The following is a 16,167-nucleotide window of genomic DNA, read 5'->3' on the forward strand; positions in this document are numbered from 1 at the left end:
TCACAATACATTGGGTGACCACTTTGCAGAACACCTCCGGTCCAAAAGCATGCCCCTGAGCTTCCGGTTGCTTGCCATTTCAACACATCCCCCTGCTCTCATGCTCACATTTCTGTCCTTGGCCTGCTGCAGTGTTCCAGTGAACATCAATGCAAGTTCAAGGAGCAGCACCTGATCTTTTGATTAGGCTCTACAGCCTCGTGGACTCAACAATTTCAGAGCATGGCTGGCCTTTTTAAAAAAAATATTTTTCTCTTTTTATTATTGTATTTTATTTTTTAACCATGTGCTTGTTTTTCATGTAGACAGAGCTGTTCATTATTCTGCCATTACCTTTTTCTGGACTAATGCTTTGTCTTTCATCACAAGCATTAACACACACTCTACCTTTGCCCCATGCCAACTTTGTTATTTAATCTCTCCTGCCCTCTGCCTTATCACATACCTTCCCTTTCGTTCTCTTTCCCCCCCACTCCCCCTTCCCTTACTTAAATCCTAACTCTTTTCTAACCTTTGCCAGTTCTGATGACATATCTCTCTCCACAGATGCTGCCTGACCTGCTGAGTAATTCTAGCACTTTCTGGTTTTATTTCAGATTATGCATCTGCATTATTTTACTTTTATTTTATTGCTATATGGACTCTGTGCCGCAATGACCTCTTTTCCCAGTCTTCAACCACCCTAACTTTGCGCACAATTGCCAGCGCACAGCCAAGATGACGTCACTGCGGGGAAACCAGCGAACCGTGACACGTGACGATGGCCCCGTTCCTCGGCTTGCGCGCGTGTCGCGTTTCCACAGCGACCGCGGCCATGGCAACGGCCGCATTTGTCGCAAACAATAAATAAATAAATAAAGAACAAAATACATCGCGACCAGAGCTTGGAGCCGAGAGCCAATAAAGGCGGCCGCGGGACGCCAATGGAATCGCTTCCAATAAGCCGGAATGACATCCGCGCTGATTCGCTGCAGCGGCCACGGTCCGACTCCAGCGGAGAAGCCTTGGGTACCGTTTCCATGGTGACGGCGGCACGGCTTTAGGGACCAGCCGCAGTTGGAGCCTCCTGAAGGAGATAGAAAGGGAGAGCCCCGGGGACAGTAAGTTTTAAGCATTTCACTCATTTCCAGTTCAGTTATCAGAGGGAGCTGTAACCCTCTCTCTCCCCTTGTTGGCTCGCTGGTGCAATCTTACCTTTTCCCTTTTGTTTAGGGTATTAGAATTGGCGTCAATGCTATTATCTTTTACATCCACCTGAGAGGGCAGATAGTGCCTCAGTTTAATATCTCATCTGAAAGCTGGCTTGTCGGACTGTGGAGCTTTCCCTCAGTATTATCCCGAAGTTATTTGCTCAGGCCCTGGAGTGGGCTTGAACCCAAGCCACTATCTGACATAGAGATAAGAGTGCAACTACTGAGCCAAAGCTGATGAAAAGGATGAGAACTCTATCACTTTTTAGTAAGTTTAAAAGGGGATCTTGATAAAATTCCTGGCTGTAGTTTTTGCTTTTTAGCAGATCTAAAATTCCATGACTGACAAAGCCATCATCTGTTGCCAATGACAAGTCAGGATTGTTATTTAAGCCTCTAATAAATGCCAGTTTTAGAACTCGAGCGAGGAAGTGATGGGGCACTACAATTCAAATGAACGTTCCTGGGCTAGGGTGGGAAAATAAATAACCCAGCATTCCAGCTCCTAATTGCTACCAGTGACCCCTACTGGAAAGGGAGCATGTGTGGATGCCAGTTGTGCCTTCTGTGGTTGAATAGCTTGTCAGTACTGTCCAGGTTCACACATTAACAACTTCGGGATTATTACCCACTGTGAGGTAAGCAGACATGATAGTAAAACAGCAGTCCTGTAATTTCAGAGAAAGAACTTGCATTTATATAGCGCCTTTCGTGAACTCAGGACATGCCAATGAAGTTTAGTCACAGATGTAATGTAGGAAATGCAACAACCAATTTATACACAGCAAAGTCCCACAGACATCAATGATCATCTGATTTATTTAGTGATGTTGGTTGAGGGATTAAGAATTAGGCAGGGCCTAGGACAACTCCTGTGCTCATCTTCAAATAGTGAAATGGAATCCTTTATGTCCGCCTGAGAAGGCATGAGGAGCCTCAGTTTAATATCACATCCAAAAAACACCACCTCCAACAGTGCAGCAATCCCTCAGTACTGCATTGAAGTGTCATATCTTGTTTAAGAGCTCAAATCTCTGGAGCAGAGCTTGAACCTACAGCCTTCTAACTCAGATGTAAGAGTTCTACCACTGAGCCAAGGTTCACTACTCATGAGTCATTAAGATACCAGCCTGCAATTGCCACACTAGTTCTAACTCAGTTTATCATTTGGTGAATGGATTAAGTACAGAGAGTTGAGTACTGATTAACTGTTCCTTTGATTGTTGATCCAGCTGTGTGTTCTATTCTCATTGTAGAAAAATGGCAAACCTATGTTAACCTCATACCCGTTGACAGCAGATTCAAGTCAGGATTTTGCTGTGTAGTGAGCCATTATATACTACCATTGGGTGATCACTGCCCTTGTCTGAGATTGCATCAACTGAATTGGGAACTGATGAGGAAGACGATGTTGGAATGAGGATCAGAAATCTCCACAGGGCAAGGGGAGATCCCCAAAGCATATTCATCCTAGGCCCAACCATCTTCAGTTGCTACATCAATGACCTTCCCTCCATCATAAGGTCAGAAGTGGGGATGTTTGCACAATGTTCAATACCATTCACAGCTCCTCAGATACTGAAGCAGCCTATGTCCACATGCTGCAAGACCTGGACAATATAAGCAGCAAGTAACAATCACACCACACAAGTGCCAGGCAATGACCATCTTAAACAATGCTGCTCTAGCCATAGTCCCAAAGGCATCTCTCATCACTAGAGAGAAACAGTTGGTGATGTATAGCTTGAGGGTCACCACTCCTCAAGCATGGGGCAAGGCAAGGAGGAAGGCCTCCATGAACTACCACAGCCAGAACAGGGAGTGAACCCACACTGTTGGCATATGTCTGCATTTCATGGTAGCTATCTAGCCAACTGAGCTAACCGACCATCTCAAATAACAGAAAATCTACCATCTCCCCTTGATGTTCAATGGCATTGCCATTGCTGAATCCGTCACTATCAACACCCTGGAGGTTACCATTGTCCAGAAACTGAACTGGAGCAGCCACATAAATACTGTGGCTACAAGAGTAGGGTCAGAGGCTGGGAATTCTGTGGCGAGTAGCTCACCTCCTGACTCCCCAGTGCCTGTCCGCCATCTACAAGGCACAAGACAGGTGTGTGATGGAATACTCTCCACTTGCCTGGATGGGTGCAGCTCCAACAACACTCAAGAAGCTTGACACCATTCAGGACAAAGCATCCCACTTGATTGGCACTCCATTCTTCACCTTCAACATTCACTCCCTCCACCACTGACGCACAGTGGCAGCAGTGTGTACCAATTACAAGATGCACTGCAGCAACTCACCAAGCTCCTTCGACAGCACCTTCCAAACCCGTGACTAGAAGGACAAGAGTACCCTACTACCTGCAGGTTCCCCTCCACATGGCATCTTGACTTGGAACTATATCACCGTTCCTCACTGTAGCTGGATCAAAATCCTGGAACTCCCTTCCTAACAGCACTGTTGGTGTACCTACACCCTAATGACTGCAGCGGTTCAAGAAGGCAGCTCATCTCCACCTTCTCAAAGGCAATTAGAGATGGGCAATAAATGCTGGCCTAGCCAGAGATGCCCACATCCCATGAACGAATAAAAAAAATCTAGTTTGACTTTCAGTTCAATGTCAACTGTGGCTCTGTTGGTAGCACCCTTGCCTCTGAGTCATAAAGTTCTGGCTTCAAGTCCCACTCTAGGGCTTGAGCACAAGTATCAAGGCTGCCCCTTCATTGCAGTACTGAGGGAGTGCTGCACTGTCGGAGATACTAGCCGTTGGATGAGATATTAAACTGAGGCCCCTTCTGTCTGCTTGGGTGAATATAAAAGATCCTATGGCACTATTTTGAGGAGGGTGTTACCCCGGTGTTCTAGCCAATCAACATCACAAAAAATAGATTATCTGGTCATTTTTACTTTGCTGTTTGTGGGTGTTTGCTGTGTTTCCTACAATACAACAGCGACTACACTTCAAAAGTACTTCATTGGCTGTAATGTGCTTTGAGATGTCTGGCGGTCATGAAAGGTGCTATAAAAATGCAAGTTTTTTTCTTTTCCCTTCCATAGTGTGGGTGTGGGCTGCTCTGGGAGCAGAGAAGTGTACCTTTATCTTTTTTATTGAATTTCGTTAGAAATGGTAGGGTATTGTTGGAATGTACTGACAATTAATTCCATTGTCATATTGATGTTCTACATGTTGGAATGAATGGCATTTATTTTTACATAGTCAGATATCTTTTTTTGTATTTGGTGGGTCCAATTGAAACCTATAACAATTTAAAACAAGAAAGAATTGCCTTGTAGGACACCAGGGAGGATTTGGTGAACAAATGGCATCACCCCTTTGTGTGATGCAATTTACCAATGCACTATGTCAACATTGAGTATTCTTATTCCTCTCAAAAGATGCATCTGAGGCTTTCCCCAATGACGCAGCTTTTTGAGGTAGTAAATACTTTAATCACAAAGATTCAGAAGTCTTGATATTTGCTAAGTTGATTGATCCAAGTCTTTATAGCATTGTGGGTGCAACCACTGGTCTCTGAATTTTGGAGTTAGAGAAATTGATCAGAGATCCTCTTCCTAATTGGTACCTAGCAACCGTAGGCCAACATCAGGTGACAGCAGAGTTGGTGTAGCTCTGGCACCTCCACAACCAAAGAACTTATCAGTGTTCATTGTCTGGCCTCTCATATGAAGAAAGGGCAATTTGGTGAGGGTTGAAAAATGGATACAAAATAAATACAGGAACAGGAGGAGGCCATTTAGCCCTCCAAAGTTCCCTAGATTCAGGAAAGGTTCTGTTAGACTGGAAAATAGCGAATCTAACTCCTTTATTCAAAAAGGGAGAGAGACAGAAAGCAGGAAACTACAGGCCAGTTAGCTTAACATCTGTCTTAGGGAAAATGTTAGAAGCTATTAGTAAAGAGGTTATAGCAGGGCACTTAGAAAAATTGAAGGTAATCAGGCAGAGTCAACATGGTTTTGTTAAAGGGAAATCATGTTTAACCAATTTATTGGAGTTCTTTGAGGGAATTACATGTGCTGTGGATGAAGGGGAATCGGTGGATGTATTGTACTTAGATTTCCAGAAGGCATTTGATAAGGTGCCACATCAAAGATTATTGCAAAAAATAAAAGCTCATGGTGTAGGGGGTAACATATTGGCATGGATAGAAGATTGGCAAGCTAACAGGAAACAGAATACATAAAAATATAAGAAATAGCAGCAGGAGTATGCCATTCAGCCCCTCAAGCCTGCCCCGCCATTCAATAAGATTGTGGCTGATCTGCACCAGACCTCAACTCCTCTTTCGTGCCAGCTCCTCATAGCCCTCAACTGCCCAATATTTCAAAAATCTATCTACCTCCTCTTTAAATACTTTCAGTGATCTAGACTCCACAACTGTCTGGGGTAGAGAATTCCAGACATTCACTACCCTCTGAGAGAAGAAATTCCTTCGCATCTCAGTTTTAAATGAGTGTCCCCTTATTCTGTAACTATGTCCCCTAGTTCGAGATTCCCCCACTAGTGGAAACATCTTCTCAACAACTACCCTGTCACCCCCCTCAGAATCTTGGACGTTTCAATAAGATCACGCCTCATTCTTCTAAACTCTAATGTATAAAGGCCTAACCTGTTTAGCCGTTCTTGATAAGGCAACCCCTTCATCCCAGGAATCAGCCTAGTGAATCTGTTTTGAACTGCCTCCAATGCCAGGATATACTTTCTTAAGTATGGGGACCAAAACTGTACACAGTACTCCAGGTGCAGTCTCACCAACATCCTGTATGGTTGCAACAAGACTTCCCTATTTTTGAACTCCAACCCCCAAAAATGGCCAAAATTCCATTTACCTTCTTAATTACTTGCAGCACCTGTATGCTAACTTTTTGTGTTTCATGCACAAAAACACCCAGATCCCTCTGTGCTGCACTTTTTGGAGTCTCTATTTAAATAATAGTCTGCCTTTTGATTCTTTCTACCAAAGGGCATGACCTCACACTGTCCAATATTAAACTCCATCTGCCAAGTTTTTGCCCACTCACTCAACTTATCTATATCCCCTTGCAGATTCCTTATGTCCTCATCACAACATGCCCTCCCACCTATTTTTGTATCATCAGCAAATTTTGATATATTACACTCTTCTCCCTCCTCCAAGTCATTAACATAGCTAGCAAATAATTGAGTCCTAGGACTGATTCTTGTGGCACTACACTAGTTATGGCTTTCCAACCTGAAAAAGACCCATTAATCCCGATTCTCTGTCTTCTGTGAGTTTACAAATCCTTAATCCATGCTAATACATTACCGCCAATACAGTGAGCTCCTTCCTATCTTGTGCAATAATCTTTTATGTGGCACCTTATCGAATCCCTTCTGGAAATCCACATACACTACATCTACTGGTTCCTCTTTATCAATTCTGCTTGTTATATCCTCAAAGAACTCTAGCAAATTTGTCAAACATGCTTTCTCTTTCACAAAACCATGTTGACTGTTTGATTGCGTTAAGCTTTTCTAAAGGTCCCGCTATTTCTTCCTTAATAATGAACTCTAGCATTTTCCCAACGACCGCTGTTAGGCTGACTGGCCTATAGTTTCCTGCTTTCTGTCTCCCTCCCTTCTTGAACAGGAGGTTCACATTAGCGGTTTTCCAATCCACTGGGACCGTCCCGGAATCCAGTAAGTTCTGGAATATTTCGACCAATGCCTCCACTATCTCTGCAGCCACTTCTTTTGAAACCCTTGGATGCAGGCCATCAGGTCCTGTTGACTTGTCTGCCTTTAGTCCTATTAGTTTGTCAAATACTTTGTCCCTCGTGATAGGGACTGTTACAAGATCTTTCCTCCCATTAGCTCCTTGCTTATCTGATATCTGTTGGATGTTTATAGTGTCCTCCACCGTGAAGACCAATGCAAAATATTGGTTTAAATTATCTGCTATTTCCCTGTTCCCCGTTATCAATTCTCCAGTCGCATCCTCCAAGGGTCCCACACCCACTTTAGCTACTTTCTTTTTATATACCCGTAGACGCTCTTGCTGTTTGTTTTTATATTTCTTGCCAATTTACTTTCATAATCAATTATCTCCCTCTTTATTTGCTTTTTCGTCCGCTGCTGGTTTCTAAAAAATTCCCAATCCTCTGGCCGACCACTCGTTTTCGCCACTTTGTATGCCTTAGTTTTTCATTGGATACTCTGCTTGACCGCCTTTGTTAACCGCGGGTGGTTCATCCTTCTCATCGAGTCCTTTTTGACCGGGATAAACTTTTGCTGAGCGTTGTGAAATATCTGCTTAAATATCTGCTACTGCTCATCCACTGACCTTCCCCTTAATCTATTTTCTCAGCCCGCTTTAGACAACTCATTCTTCATATCTCCATAATTGCCCTTGTTTAAGTTGAGGGCACTGGTTTGAGACCCGAGTTGCTCACCCTCAAACTGAATTTGAAATTCTACCATGTTGTGATCACTGCCCCCTAGAGGATCCTTAACTATGATATCTCTTATTAATCCTACCTCATTACACATTACTAGATCTAAACTAGCCTGTTCCCAGGTAGGTTCTGCAATGGATTGCTCTAAGTAACAATCCCTGATCAACTCTACAAATTCGTCTTCCATGTTACCTCTGCCAATCTGATTTGTCCAGTCAATATGCGGATTAAAATCACTCATGACAATTGTAGCGCCCTTCTGACACGCCTCCATTATTTCCCGATTTATACTTTGTCTTACAGAGAGGCAACTCTTCGGGGGCCTATAGATGACTCCCACCCCTGACTTCTTCCCCTTGCTACTCCTTATTTCCACCCAAACTGATTCCACATCACGATCTATTGCACCTAAATTACAACTCACCACTGATACCTTCCTTTATTAACAAAGCTACCACACCTCCTTTTCCTTTTTGCCTATTTTTCCAGAACATCGAATACCTTTGTCGAATACCCAGTCTTGGTCACCCTGCAACCATGTCTCTGTAATAGCTATCGTGTCATATTTATTTCTATTTGTGCTGTCAATTCATCTACCTTGTTAAAAATGCTGCATGCATTCAGATATTCTAATTTCTGCTGCACTCCTCTGCTTATATTTTCTGCCCCTTCCTGTCACACTTTGATTACCGTTCACCTCTTCACTACCCTGAACCTCTGCTCCCTTGTTTCTTTTTGATTTTTTAAACTTCCCTTCAATTGAAGCCTCCCCCCCCCCCCCCACTAATTAGTTTAAAGTCCTATCTACAACCTTAGTTTAGGATGCACCAGGACACTAGTGGCTAGCACCGCAGCCTCACAGCTCCAGCGACCTGGGTTTGGTTCTGGGTACTGCCTGTGCGGAGTTTGCAAGTTCTCCCTGTGACGGCGTGGGTTTTCTCCGGGTGCTCCAGTTTCCTCCCACATGCCAAAGATTTGTGGGTTGATAGGTAAATTGGCCATTGTAAAAAAAAAAATTGCCCCAAGTGTAGGTAGGTGGTAGGAGAATTGAGGGAAGGTAGGGATGTGAGAGGGGAAGATGGGATTAATGTAGGATTAGTATAGATGGGTGGTTAATAGTCGGCGCGGACTCGTTGGGCTGAAGGGCCTGTTTCGGTGCTGTATCTCTCGATGACTCTATGACACTGATCCCAGCATGGTTCAAATGAAGCCTGTCCCAATGGAACAGCTCTCTCCTTCCCCAGTGCTGATGCCAGTGCCCCATAAATCGGAACCCATTTCTCCCACACCAATCTTTGAGCCACATGTTTACCTCTCTAATCTTATTTACCCAACGCCAATTTGCACGTGGCTCAGGTAGTAATCTGGAGATTATTACCATTGAGGTCCTGCTTTTTAATTTAGCCCCGAGCTGCTCATAGTCCCTCAGCAGAACCTCTTTCCTGGTCCTACCTATGTCGTTAGTACCTACATGGATGCCAGCTGGATCCTTCCCCTCCCACTCCAAGTTCCTCTCTAGCCCAGAAGAGATTTCCTTAACCTTGGCATCAGGTAGGCAACACTGCCTTCGGGACTCCCTGTCATTGCTGCAGAGAACAGTAGCTATTCCCCTAACTATGCTATCCCCTATTACGACTACATTTCTCTTTTCTACCCCCCCACTTCCCCCCCTACTTGAATGGCACTCTGAACCACGGTGCTATGGTCAGTTCGCTCATCCTCCCTGCAGGTTGTGCCCTCGTCCATACCGGGAGCAAGATCCTCGTACCTATTGGATAAGGGCACCGGCTGAGGCTCCTCCAAAGCTAATTCTGGATCCCCATACCTGCCTCACTTGCAGTCAGACCCTCCTGTCCCTGACCACGGTCCAAATTTGGTGTAATTAATCTAAAGGTGTGACTGTTTCCTGAAACACAGTGTCCAGGTAACTCTCCCCCTCCCTGATGTGTTGCAGTGTCCGCAGCTCCGACTCCAGCTCATCAACTCTGAGCCGAAGGACCTCGAGCAGCCAACACACAGCAGATGTGGCCACCGTGGACTGCACCGGCGTCCACCAGCTCCCACATACAACAGCTGCAACAAATTGCCTGCCCAGCCATCTCTATTCTATTTAATTAATTAATTTGGATGTTAAATATTTGGATGTTTGATGCTATGTTTGATTTAAATTAAATTAAAAGTACCTGTTTAAACAATGAATTGTAATTCATACTTCTAGTCTTGCTCTGTGTTTGTACTCTTATTATAACACTTACTGTTACACGACCACGATTGAAAAAATTTTAATTACCCAGCTCCTAATTGGAACCAATACCCTCCCTGCTGGTCCCTCTCTCTCAATATATATGGTAAATTATAAAATCCGCCTTAGTTGTTAGTTTTTATACTAATGAATCGATCAAGTCTTATTTTATATTTGATTAACTTAGATTAAATAAAAAGCTTACCAGTACACTCACCCCAGCCTGCTTTCTGTTTCCCTGCACTCACTGTTGATTGTGACTTCACTTTTCGATTTTTGATTTGCCTCCGAACGTCCTGCTCCTCTCCCGCTGCTTCTCTCTGAATCTCCGAGGTTCTAGTGCATTTTTTAAATACACTCCTCTCCTGCTGCTTCTCTCTGAATCTCTGCGGTTCTGGCGCACTTTTTAAATGCTCTCCTCTCCTGCTGCTTCTCTCCGAATCGCTGAGGTTCTGGTGCGCTTTTTGATTGCTCTCCTCTCCCGCTGCTTCTCTCCAAATATCCGAGGTTCTGGCGCACCATAAATGGGTCATAAACAGACATAAATGGGTCATTTTCTGGTTGGCAAGATGTAACAACTGGTGTGCCACAGGGATCTGTACTGGGGCCTCAACTTTTTACAATTTATACAAATGACTTAGATGAAGGGTCTCAAGGTATGGTTGCTAAATGACACAAAATAAGTAGGAAAGTAGGTTGTGAAGAGAACATAAGGAAGTGGCCAGAAGCGGCAGTGGTGAGAGGTGCCGTGGTATAAAAAGAGCGGAAAGTGAGGCCCGATACCAGAAGCAGCGGCAGCAGCGGTGAGAGGAGCCGGGTTATAAAAGGAGCGGAGAGCGAGGCCTGACACCAGAAGCGGCGGTGGTGAGAGGAGCCGTGGTATAAAAGGAGCGGAGAGCGAGGCTTGACACCAGAAGCAGCGGCGGCGGCAGTGAGAGGAGCCGGGGTATAAAAGGAGCGGAGAGCGAGGCCAGACACCAGAAGCAGCGGCGAGAGGAGCTGTGGTATAAAAGGAGCGGAGAGCGAGGCCCGACACCAGAAGGGGCAGCGGTGGCGGTGAGAGGAGCTGTGATATAAAAGGAGCGGAGATCGAGGCTCGACACCAGAAGCGGCGGCAGCGGTGAGAGGAGCCGTGGTATAAAAGGAGCGGAGATCGAGGCCCAACACCAGAAGTGGCGGCAGCGGCGAGAGGAGCCGTGGTATAAAAGGAGTGGAGATCGAGGCCCAACACCAGAAGTGGCGGCAGCGGCGAGAGGAGCAGTGGTATAAAAGGAGCGGAGATCGAGGCCCAACACCAGAAGCGGCGGCAGCGGTGAGAGGAGCCGTGGTATAAAAGGAGCGGAGATCGAGGCCCAACACCAGAAGTGGCGGCAGCGGCGAGAGGAGCCATGGTAGAAAAGGAGCGGAGATCGAGGCCCAACACCAGAAGTGGCGGCAGCGGCGAGAGGAGCAGTGGTATAAAAGGAGCGGAGAATAAGGCATGACACCAGAAGCGGCGGCAGCGGTGAGAGGAGCCGTGGTATAAAAGGAGCGGAGAGCAAGGCTTGACACCAGAAGCAGCGGCGGCGTCAGTGAGAGCGCTTTGCTCTTTTCATTGGAACTACTTGACCAGCAAATAATCGAAGTGTGACATCACAGAAGAGCTGGTAAGTGATTGGTGGGTATTTCTTTATTTCTTCCGTGTCTCGTGTTGTTTTTTTTTGGTTTTGGCCAAGTAATTTAAATCAGGCGACGTCATTACAGGTTAAGAGAACACTTAAATAGTTTTTTTTTCTTAAATACTGTGATCCAAATTAATTAATTAAATAGAATCAAGATGGCTGGGCAGGCAATGTGTTGCAGTTGTTGTATGTGGGAGCTGGTGGACGCCGGTGCGAGCCACGGTGGCCACATCTGCTGCAAGTGTTGGCTGCTCGAGGTCCTCAGAGTGCCATTCAAGTGGGGGGGGGGGGAAGAAAAGAGAAATATAGTTGTAGTAGGGGATAGCCAGTGGAAAGTCTTTGCCAGTCATGGATGAGCTGGACGTAAAGCCAACAAAATTGGAACTCAGTGATGCCATTGATTCTCTAGCCAGTGGAAAAGCCCCTGGGAAGGACGGCATTACCCCTGAAATAATCAAGAGTGCCAAGCCCTCTATACGTTAAGCACTCGCCGAACTGCTTTGCCTGTGCTGGGACGAGGGAGCAGTACCATAGGACATGCACGATGCCAATATCATCACTCTCTATAAGAATACGGGTGACCGCGGTGACTGCAACAACTAACGTGGAATCTCCCTGCTCAGCATAGTGGGGAAAGTCTTCGCTCGAGTCGCTTTAAACAGGCTCCAGAAGCTGGCTGAGCGCGTCTACCCTGAAGCACAGTGTGGCTTTCGAGCAGAGAGATCCATCATTGACATGCTGTTCTCCCTTCGCCAGCTACAGGAGAAATGCCGTGAACAACAGATGCCCCTCTACATTGCTTTCATTGATCTCACCAAAGCCTTTGACCTCATCAGCAGACGTGGTCTCTTCAGACTACTAGAAAAGATCAGATGTCCACCAAAGCTACTAAGTATCATCACCTCATTCCGTGACAATATGAAACGCACAATTCAGCACAGCGGCGCCTCATCAGACCCCTGTCCTAGCCTGAGTGGTGTGAAACAGGGCTGTGCTCTCGCACCTACACTGTTTGGGATCCTCTTCTCCCTGCTGCTCTCACATGCGTTCAAGTCTTCAGAAGAAGGAACTTTCCTCCACACAAGATCAGGTGACAGGTTGTTCAACCTTGCCCATCTTAGAGCGAAGACCAAAGAACAGAAGGTCCTCATCAGGGAACTCCTCTTTGCTGACGATGCTGCATTAACATCTCACACTGAAGAGTGTCTGCAGAGACTCATCGACAGGATTGCGGCTGCCTGCAATGAATTTGGCCTAACCATCAGCCTCAAGAAAACGAACATCATGGGACAGGATGTCAGAAATGTTCCATCCATCAATATTGGCGACCACACTCTGGAAGTGGTTCAAGAGTTCACCTACCTAGGCTCAACTATCACCAGTAACCTGTCTCTCGATGCAGAAATCAACAAGTGCATGGGAAAGGCTTCCACTGCTATGTCCAGACTGACCAAGAGAGTGTGGGAAAATGGCGCACTGACACGGAACACAAAAGTCCGAGTGTATCAAGTGTGTGTCCTCAGTGCCTTGCTCGACAGCAGCGAGGCCTGGACAACGTATGTCAGCCAAGAGCGACGTCTCAATTCATTCCATCTTCGCTGCCTCCGGAGAATCCTTGGCATCAGGTGGCAGGACCGTATCTCCAACACAGAAGTCCTCGGCATCGGTAACAACCTACATTAATAGCTATCTCTCCAGTTTTCCAGAATTAGATGACTAGTATAACAGCTGTATGATAGTTCACCAGCTTGTGAGCATTGTCGTTGTAAGAGCTTCTATGGGTGTATTAAAAGGAAGAGAGTAGCTAAAGTAAGTGTGGGGCCCTTGGAGGATGAGAATGGGGAATTAATAACCGGGAACAGGGAAATGGCAGATAATTTAAACCAATATTTTGCATCAGACTTCACAGTGGAGGACACTATAAACATCCCAACAATAATAGATGAACAAGGTGTAAGTGGGAGGGAAGAACTTGTAACAATCACTATCATGAGGGAAAAGGTGCTGGACAAACTGATGGCACTAAAGGCAGACAAGTCACCAGGACCTGATGGCCTGCACACAAGAGTTTTAAAAGAAGTGGCTGCAGAGATAGTGGAGGCATTGGTCATAATATACCAAAACTCACTGGATTCCGGTCGGGTACCAGCAGATTGGAAAATCGCGAATGTGACACCCCTATTCAAGAAAGGAGCTTAACATCAGTCATTGGGAAAATGCTTGAGTCGATTATTAAGGAAGAAATAGCAAGACATTCAGAAAAACATAATGCAATCAAACAGAGCCAACATGGTTTTATGAAAGGGAAATCATGTTTGACAAATTTGTTAGAGTTCTTTGAGGTTATAACAAGCAGAGTGGGTAAATGTGAACCAATCAAGCAACAGCTTGACATAGTCGTACTCACGGAATCATACCTTACAGACAATGTCCTAGACACTGCAATCACTATCCCTGGGTATGTCCTGTCCCACAGGCAGGACAGACCCAGCAGAGGTGGCGGGACAGTGGTCTACAGTAGGGAGGGAGTTGCCCTGGGAGTCCTCAACATCGACTCCAGACCCCATGAAGTCTCTTGGCATCAGGTCAAACATGGGCAAGGTAACCTCCTACTGATTACTACCGACCGCCCTCCCTCAGCTGATGAGTCAGTACTCCTCCATGTTGAACACCATTTGGAGGAAGCACTGAGGGTGGCAAGGGCACAAAATGTACTCTGGGTGGGGGACTTCAATGTCCATCACCAAGAGTGGCTCGGTAGCACCACTACTGAGCGGGCTGGCCGAGTCCTAAAGGACATAGCTGCTAGACTGGGTCTGCGGCAAGTGGTGGGGGAACCAACACGAGGGAAAAACATACTTGACCTTGTCCTCGCCTGCCGCAGATGCTTCTGTCCATGACGGTATTGGTAGGACTGACCACCGCACAGTCCTTGTGGAGACGAAGTCCCGCCTTCACATTGAAGATACCCTCCATTGTGTTGTGTGGCACTACCAGTTAGCTAAATGGGATAGATTTCGAACAGCTCTAGCAATGCAAAACTGGGCATCCGTGAGGTGCTGTGGGCCATCAGCAGCAGCAGAAGAATTGTACTCAACCACAATCTGTAACCTCTTGGCCTGGCATATCACCCACTCTACCATTACCTTCAAGCCAGGAGACCAACCCTGTTTCAATGAAGAGTGCAGGAGGGCATGCCAGGGGCAGCACCAAGCATACCTCAAAATGAGGTGTCAACCTGGTGAAGCTACAACCCAGGACTACTTGCATGCCAAACTGCGTAAGCAGCATGCAGTAGACAGAGCGAAGCGAACCCATTACCAACGGATCATATCTAAGCTCTGCAGTCCTGCCACATCCAGTCGTGAATGGTGGTGGACAATTAAACAACGAACTGGAGAAGGTGGCTCCACAAATATCTCCATCCTCAATGATGGGGGAGCCCAGCACATTAGTGCGAAAGATAAGGCTGAAGCATTTGCGACAATCTTCAGCCAGAAGTGCCGAGTTGATGATCCATCTCAGCCCCCTCCTGAAGTCCCCAGCATTACAGATGCCAGTCTTCAGCCAATTTGATTCACTCCGTGTGATATCAAGAAATGACTGAAGGCACTGGATACTGCACCAACTATTGTGTCGTCCGCAAACTTACTAATCAGACCAACTACATTTTCCTCCAAATCATTTATATATAATACAAACAGCAAAGGTCCCAGCACTGATCCCTGCAGAACACCACTAGTCACAGCCCTCCATTCAGAAAAGCACCCTTCCACTGCTACCCTCTGTCTTCTATGACAGAGCCAGTTCTGTATCCATCTTGCCAGCTCACCTCTGATCCCGTGTGACTTCACCTTTTGTACCAGTCTGCCATGAGGGACCTTGTCAAAGGCTTTATTGAAGTCTATGTAGACAACATCCACTGCCCTTCCTTCATCAATCATCTTCGTCACTTCCTCAAAAAACTCAATCAAATTAGTGAGACAGGACCTCCCCTTCACAAAACCATGCTGCCTCTCGCTAATAAGTTCATTTGTTTCCAAATGGGAGTAAATCCTGTCCCGAAGAATCCTCTCTGATAATTTCCCGACCACTGACGTAAGGCTCACCGACCTATAATTTCCTGGATTATCCTTGCTACCCTTCTTAAACAAAGGAACAACATTGGCTATTCTCCAGTCCTCTGGGACCTCACCTGTAGCTAATGAGGATACGAAGACTCCTGTCAAGGCCCCAGCAATTTCTTCCCTTGCCTCTCTCAGTATTCTGGGGTATATCCCATCAGGCCCTGGGGACTTATCTACCTTAATGCTTTGCAAGACGCTCAACACCTCCTCCTTTTTGAAAACGACATGATCCAGACTATCTCCACTCCCTTCCCGATCCACCAAGTCCTTCTCTTTGGTGAATACTGATGCAAAGTACTCATTTAGTACCTCGCCCATTTCCTCTGGCTCCACACATAGATTCCCTCCTCTGTCCTCGAGTGGGCCAACCCTTTCCCTAGTTACCCTCTTGCTCTTTATATACGTATAAAAAGCCATGGGATTCTCCTTAATCCTGTTTGCCAATGACTTTTCATGACCCCTTTTCGCCCTCCTGACTCCTTGCTTAAGTTCCTTCCTA

General features: G+C 46.0%; 1 protein-coding gene across 2 annotated transcripts in view; it reads left to right on the top strand.

Moving 5' to 3' along the window:
• Window positions 1-790: 790 nt before the first annotated feature.
• Window positions 791-16,167, top strand: part of kif9 (kinesin family member 9) — a 216,860-nt gene continuing 201,483 nt past the window's right edge. Inside the window, exon 1 of one of the 2 annotated variants that reach the window (XM_068031510.1) lies at window positions 791-1,100. The gene's annotated coding sequence lies outside the window, so the exon portion shown is untranslated. The remainder of the gene's footprint in view (window positions 1,101-16,167) is intronic. The other variant, XM_068031509.1, reaches the window with a different exon arrangement.

The sequence above is a fragment of the Heterodontus francisci genome, chromosome 5, assembly GCF_036365525.1.
Source record: "Heterodontus francisci isolate sHetFra1 chromosome 5, sHetFra1.hap1, whole genome shotgun sequence".
Lineage (NCBI taxonomy): Eukaryota > Metazoa > Chordata > Chondrichthyes > Heterodontiformes > Heterodontidae > Heterodontus > Heterodontus francisci.